At 44.7% G+C, this 6,866-nt stretch overlaps 1 pseudogene; it reads left to right on the top strand.

The window, feature by feature from the left end:
• The first annotated feature begins 4,923 nt into the window (after window positions 1–4,923).
• LOC136643480 (5S ribosomal RNA) lies at window positions 4,924–5,036 on the top strand (annotated as a pseudogene).
• The last annotated feature ends 1,830 nt before the right edge of the window (window positions 5,037–6,866 follow it).

The following is a 6,866-nucleotide window of genomic DNA, read 5'->3' as shown; positions in this document are numbered from 1 at the left end:
GTTCATAGAGAAGAAAGAAATGTGGGCCATAAACTATGGCTGGAGGATGAAGGGATGGAAGTTTTGCTGTTCCTTGTTTTGGCATTTTCCTTTAGCGTTGCTGCTCGTGATGGTATAGTCTCTTTGAACGTACTTTTCTTTTGAAAAAGAGAAGAGGACGGAACCTTATCTGACACTTATTTAAAAATGAATTATAAGGACCTGATCTACACAGGATAAGTTCCCCTTCCCATGTGCCCTAAGACGTGGGAAGTGCTTGCACATGGTGCAATCCCATGTGTTGTCCCTTGTTGTGCATGTGTATGAACCAGACTTTCTCAATCCTGTTGGTACTTCTTTTAGTTGTACTAACTGCTTTTTAAAAATGTCATTGTTTTCTTATTTGAATATGATGTAGCATCATTTAAGGCCCAATCTAATCTGGAAACTGCGCCAACACTGCACAGACACCAGCACAATGTCCTTTTTATCCTAAGCTTTTATCAGCAAAAGCAGAAGGAGGGAAGGCAGCAGAATCCAAGTCGTGGCCTGCTTGCATAGCAGTGCCAGCAACTACAATGCTGTTTGAATGCCATGAGCAGCTGTTGCCTGATGACCAAACAATGCTGTGCAGACGTCACTGTGGCTGTGCGGCATCTGTACGGTAATTACCCTAGGCCTTTAGGAGACTTAGGGCCCAATTCAATCCAATTTTCCAGTGCTGGTGCTGATGTGTCAGTGGGGTATGCACTGCATCCTGTGGTGGAGGGGCAGTCACTGGGGGCTTCTCAAGGTATGGGAACATGTATTCCCATACTATGAGGCTACATTGTAGCTACACCAGTGCTGGAAAGTCGGATAGGACTGGGCCCTTAATGGAAAAGCAACTCAGATCTTTTTAAACTAAATAATTTCATTTTGTTTACTAAAGATTATCATCAACTTAAAGCCAATCAGCTGTTCTGGACATGACGTGAAATGTGCATGTATTCTATTTGAAATAGTGACACAAAGTGTGTGTGTGTGCGTGTGTGTGTGTGTGTGTGTGTGTGTGTGTGTGTGTGTGTGTGAAAAACAGTGACACAACCTCTGTCTGTATTGTGTAGTGCAGTTGTTTTCTTCTACATGAGTCACAAGCAAGGATATAACCTAGCAATGTTCTCCACTTATGTACTGATGCATTTTGTGGATGCTATGGTCATAAAATTAAGTCAGCTGTTCATTCATTGTTGCTGGGTGTTCTATGAGGCTAAAAGACTAAAGATGAGGCTGGGAGTCCTTTGCACTTTAAAAAAGAAAAAAGATTGCAACTTGACAACAAAGGGCCCGATCCTATCCAAACTTCCAGCACCGGGGCAGCCGCAATGCAGCCCTGAAGTAACGTAACAAATGTTCCCATACTTTGAGTAGGCCTCCAAGGCAGCCTCTCCAACACAGGAAGCAGTGCATACCCTATAGGCACAGCAGCACTGGCACTGGAAAATTCGATAGGATTGGGCCCAAAGGCACCCCAATTCTGCAACTGATAAAAAATTAATCAAATGATTAATTATATGATATGGCTTAAGATGCCATCAGAGAAGGTTGAAATGTTCTGTTATTATTTTGTTCCAGGTTTAGCAAAATCTTTTGATCAAAGCCTCCATATCGTGGACACAGCTGGTATGTACCAAGAGTTGCATTCTAAGCAGTGAAAACTATATATCTGATAAAGCGTTTAACTGGCTTTAGAATCATACACAGCTTTATAGAATTGGTGTACCCACCACCGAGCCAGATGTATGAGGAGATTTCATCCCAGGGTCCCAGAACACAGTGCCAGTCCTGGTTTACTGTTGCCTCCTGTGAACTGATAGTGCAGCCTGGAACATACGTAATGACTTGAAGGGCACCTGATCAGCTCTTGAGAAGCCTCAGGGTTTCCTGAAACCTGTTTGAGCTCCTCTTTCCAACCAGACCTAAATCTGCAGTCCCTGACAGCGGTGTTTCTCGAAAGTACTTGAGTGAGGTGTTTGTCCTTCAGCCCGCTCCTAGGGGCTTCCTTCTATTGTGGGACCGAATCCTGCTGTTGTAATTAGTTCTGTGACAGTGCATACAGCATGCTCTTGGTGGGCCAAGCCGCCACTGCAAAAGGGCATCCACATCAGAGGAGCGGATTGCACCGCAGCAAGCAGGCTGTTGTGGGGAAAATTTTGTGGGTGGGTGGGGAGGGGGAGGAAGTAACTGGGCTATTCAGAAGAAGGTGGGCAGGAAGCAAGTAGCAGGTTGAAGGAGGCAGATTTCAGCTGCAAACATGTATGCCAGAACCACTCTACCCAATTTTTGGCCTCTGCTGCCTACTTGGACTTATGGCAGCTATAGAGCTGGCATAGGTCTGAAGTGACCCATAGTCCAGCAGGGGCCTAACCAGAGTTAAAGAACAGAAGTTTCTTTACCTCATAGAAACCTGCTGATCATCCCCCACCCCAACATGTAGTATTTGCCTGTATGGAACAGCTGCCACGGGTAAACTACTGGGATATAGGATTGAGCAATAACAACCCAATTTGAATTAACTTTGTGCACTGTGATGCAGCAGTGCCAAAACAGTCTCTCCTGTATCCAACACAAGAAAAGAGGCCGCTTGAGGTCTCCCCAAGGTTGATCTTGAGCATGGTTGATTCCTCCTTGTTAAAAGAATGGCAGGATACACATGTTTTAAATGAAATAGTTTTTCAATCTTTCAGCCAAGGTTGTCCAAGAGAACTTGTTCAGTCCAGAGGAAAAAGACACAGAAGCGCTTCTAGCAGGTAAGTCAAGTCATCTACTGAGAGGACATCCTGTCCATGCTGGTGTTGTAGCAGATGCTGTCAGCACTTGCTTGAAAAGTCTTCTGCTGTTGGCATTGTTGCCTGCTTGACCTGTTGTCAAGGGAGTGGCATGGGGAATCATTAATAAATGGAACCTCTCAAAATAAGAGAAGGGGGACCAGCCCTTACTGCAGCTTCCAGAGGAAATGCAACTTGAATGACAGAAGCAGCTCCTATCAATGAGGGAATCTAAATTGGGCACTAGTGGTGTCCAGCAGAAATAAAAAGAACTCCCTTTGCAAAGACAAGATTGGGAGAGAAGGAGCTTCCAACCAACGGTGCAGAGGTATTCAGAAAATGAACAAGTACCAAAGATAAAACCCTTTCTGACACATGTGTCAGTATTTACGGTGCATCTGAGGGGAGAAGGAAGGAGAAGCAGGGGTTTAAAGGGGACATCTTGCACAGGGCACAGCCTAAGCCTTTACCCAGGTCTCTAAGCTTAGAAGGGTTTAGAGCAGTGATTTTCAACCTTTTTTGTCTCATGGCACACTGGCAAGCTACTAAAATTGTCAAGGCTCACCATCAGTCTTTTTGCAATTGACAAGGCACACTGTGCTGTTGTTGGGGGGTTCACATCCCCTAATGGCCCTACTGTTACCACAAGGGCTGTTTTGTTTAGGGGAATTAGTATACTGCCCTTATTGGAACTTTAGGATCGCAGGCTGGATAACAGGACGGCGTAATGCAGAGAAATTCCCTTTTGCTTAAAGAGGAGACTGAGAGAAAGATAACTTTTAATAAAAGATTATAGTTTTATTACAAAAGCACAAAGGTAAACATAATGCACATGGAAAAATGATAAGTGTAGGTTTCTTGGTCCTAATACTTGAATCCAGTGTACCTAGCTTTCATGGTGGTTGCGTGTGGAGAGTATTTGATGCATCCGAGGAAATTAGAAAAGGGAAAGGTTGTAGGGAAGGATTTTAGGGGTTCCTGATCTGCCAAACCCAGTTGCTGACTAAAGATGGGGAGAGAAGGGGAGAAAAGGGGGGGGAAGAAGGGAAAGAGTTTCAGGCGTAAGATAGTTACCTGTTCTGTAGAGCAGTTGGATGGGGGGGGAGTCCTGTGAAGAGGACCCTCTGACACAACACAGATGTGTTGGTCCTTGGAGGGAGAGCCAGAGAGAGCATGTGGCAGGAAGCCCTCTCTTAAAAAGGGTTTTCACCGTGATGAGCTGGATGGTAGCTTGCTTACTACCACACAGCAGGGAAAACATTGAAAAGATCAGGATGTCCCTTATCAGCAAAATTCAATGGGGTCTAATGGCTGGCTTCCTAGCTGGGGGAACTTAAACAATACAATGAGTCAGCAACACACAGAAGGCAGTTCAGGTTTGCATACAGTACTTAAGCAGTGATTGGGTTAAAACAATACAATGAATACAGTAATGTAGGAGACACTTAAAGAATGATTTACTATGCCAGACTTCTTCCTATAATGTGTGATCATAGGGAGGTGGATTTAAGATGCCAGACTTCCTCCTATAATGTGTAATCACAGGGAGGTGGAGGTTGTGTAAGCCTGTGACTTGACCTGATTGTGGCCTGTGTGCTGAGGTTTAACCTGCATGATATTTTAGTCCATAGTACATAACCAGATAGAGAGAAAATCACAGCTAAAAGGCAAAAGGGGATTTTCACGTAACACTACAAATAAATGACACTCCCCCAAACTCCCACGGCACACCTGCAGACCATTCATGGCGCACCAGTGTGCCATGGTACAGTGGTTGGAAATGGCTGGTTTAGAGAGAGGATTGGAGAGGCAGCAGGGAAGCAAGAAGCACTAACTGCTCCAGAAGGTATTTTCAAACCTTGGTTCCATGTGGCAAGGCGTGACTCTACCTGACACAGCAACCCACGATGGAGCTGCTGCATCAGGTAGAGTGCACTGCGGACTGACCAAAATGACTGCTATCTATTGGAATTTGAGGTACTGTTCACTTGCAGCTCTGGGCGTGATGTCTTAAGCCTCTTTACTAAGACACAGCAGGGCCTCCGGATGAGTTAGGATTGGGCTGAAAGTGCCACTGGGGAGTGTGCAGTTACATGGACCTTGCAAGAAGGAGGGAAATTCTCAACTATATGCTGCAGCAGTTGTTACCCCGCACATGCCCGATCTCGTCTGATCTCAGAAGCTAAGCAGGGTCAGGCCTGGTTAGTACTTGGATGGGAGACCGCCTGGGAATACCTGGTGCTGACTGCCTGGTGCTGTTGGCTTATACCATAGTCTTTCGAGACTGGAGGTTGCCAACCATGCTGGAGCTGTGCACCTGCTAGTACATACAAATATATCTGGGTCATGGCCTATTTTGAAACTACTGTTTCAGCACTCAACTTGCAGCATGTCCTAGGAGGTAGCTACCAGAATCCAGAAAATGAATTCTTTAAGACAGTGGGCTTTTCTTACCCCATACCAGGCTACCACAGCTACTTAAACATGGTTCATTTTTCCAAAATTAATTACGAAGATTGGTGTTTTGCAGTGAACTGTAGTAGACTTGTGCAAATTTTTACTTAGCATTTCCGGTGTGTGCAGCTCTTTCTGATGCTGTGGTTTAAATATCTGCTCTGATCTGATATTTCATTCTCAACTTTAGCTCAACCATTTACACCGCATGTTTACACTGTCCGCATAACAGAGCCTCCCCTGCCAACAGCGGTGCAAGGTATGATACAATTGAAATTAATAATGTGGTGATGGGTCTAATGGGAGTGCTCTCTTTTGTAAACGAAGCAAAAAAAAAAAAGGCATGGCACCTTTGGGTGACATCTGAAAGATATTGTTTCTGCAATCTGCAGATAATTGCAAAAAGGTATGATGAAGTCCACATTACATTCTGTGATTCTTCTCTGTGCTTCTCTTCCTGTTTGTTTTTTCCCCGCACAGAAGGTTGTACCTTGTTAAAGAGGTCGATTTTTTTTTTTTGCACAGTTGGTCTAGACCAGCATTTCTGAAACTGTGAGTTGGGACCCACCAGGTGGGTCACAAGCCAATTTCAGTTGGGTCATGTAGCACTTAGCGCAGCTGCCATGGAAAATATGGGGAGTATAGAGTTTCTGGGCAGAGCAGGCTCCCAGTGGGAGAGAGACATGGTCCTTTACCCTGAATGGATGGGAAGATGGGATGCCGGAAAGAGGGAAGAGCTGTGCGGTTGCAGAAGGATTCAAGTCTGCATTCTGCTTTGACTTCCAAGTTGAAATCTTTGAATTCCAAGCTGTGGGGAAAATAACAGCATGAGCGTGCTGTGTAATGGTCCCTTTGACTGATGGCAGCTTAGGTTTGAAGCCTAAATTGAATGATGTTGCTTCTGGCCATCACATCATTTCCAGGTTAATGACATCACTTCTGGTGGTTCCCAACAGACAGTCATTCTGAAAAATGGGTCCTGGTGCTAGAATGTTTGAGAATCACTGGTCTAGACCAGGGGTGTCCAAACATTTTGGTAGGAGGGCCACATCATCTCTCTGACACTGTGTCGGGGGCCGGGGGAAAAAAGGAATTAATTTACAATTTAAAATTTGAATAAATTTACATAAATGAATATATTAGAGTTGGAACTTGTGTGAATGAATGAAGATCTTGCAGTAGCTCAAAGCCTATAAAAGGCCTTGCACAAAGCAAGGGCAGCCTTTTCTCTGCTGCCACTGCTGCATCACAGACGTGAAACAGCAAGTGGTGGAGGGAGCCCTTGTCCCACAGCTCAAGTGAGAGGCCGAACAGTCTTTCTCTTGCTGAGAGACCAGCACGGGCTCCAGCAAGTCTTTGGAGGGCCAGAGGCTCATTGGAGACTAGGGGGTCCCTGAGGGCCTGATTGAAAGGCCCAATACTTAGTCTATTATGTCTATTAGTCTATTATAATAGTCTAACAGCCCAATACTTTCTGGGCTTTGTACAGCGGACTGCAAAAAAAAAAAAAGTGCAATACAAGATATTTCAAAAAAAATGAACAAAATGTATATCTATCTACCATATTATTTAGAACATGTCATAATAAAAACACTGACCCATATCCAAGTCCACCTAATGATGGGG

The sequence above is a fragment of the Tiliqua scincoides genome, chromosome 2 (genome assembly GCF_035046505.1).
Source record: "Tiliqua scincoides isolate rTilSci1 chromosome 2, rTilSci1.hap2, whole genome shotgun sequence".
In the NCBI taxonomy this organism is placed as follows: Eukaryota; Metazoa; Chordata; class Lepidosauria; order Squamata; family Scincidae; genus Tiliqua; species Tiliqua scincoides.
The sequence above is the reverse complement of the archived record's forward strand: the minus strand, read 5'-3'. Positions and strand labels throughout refer to the sequence as shown.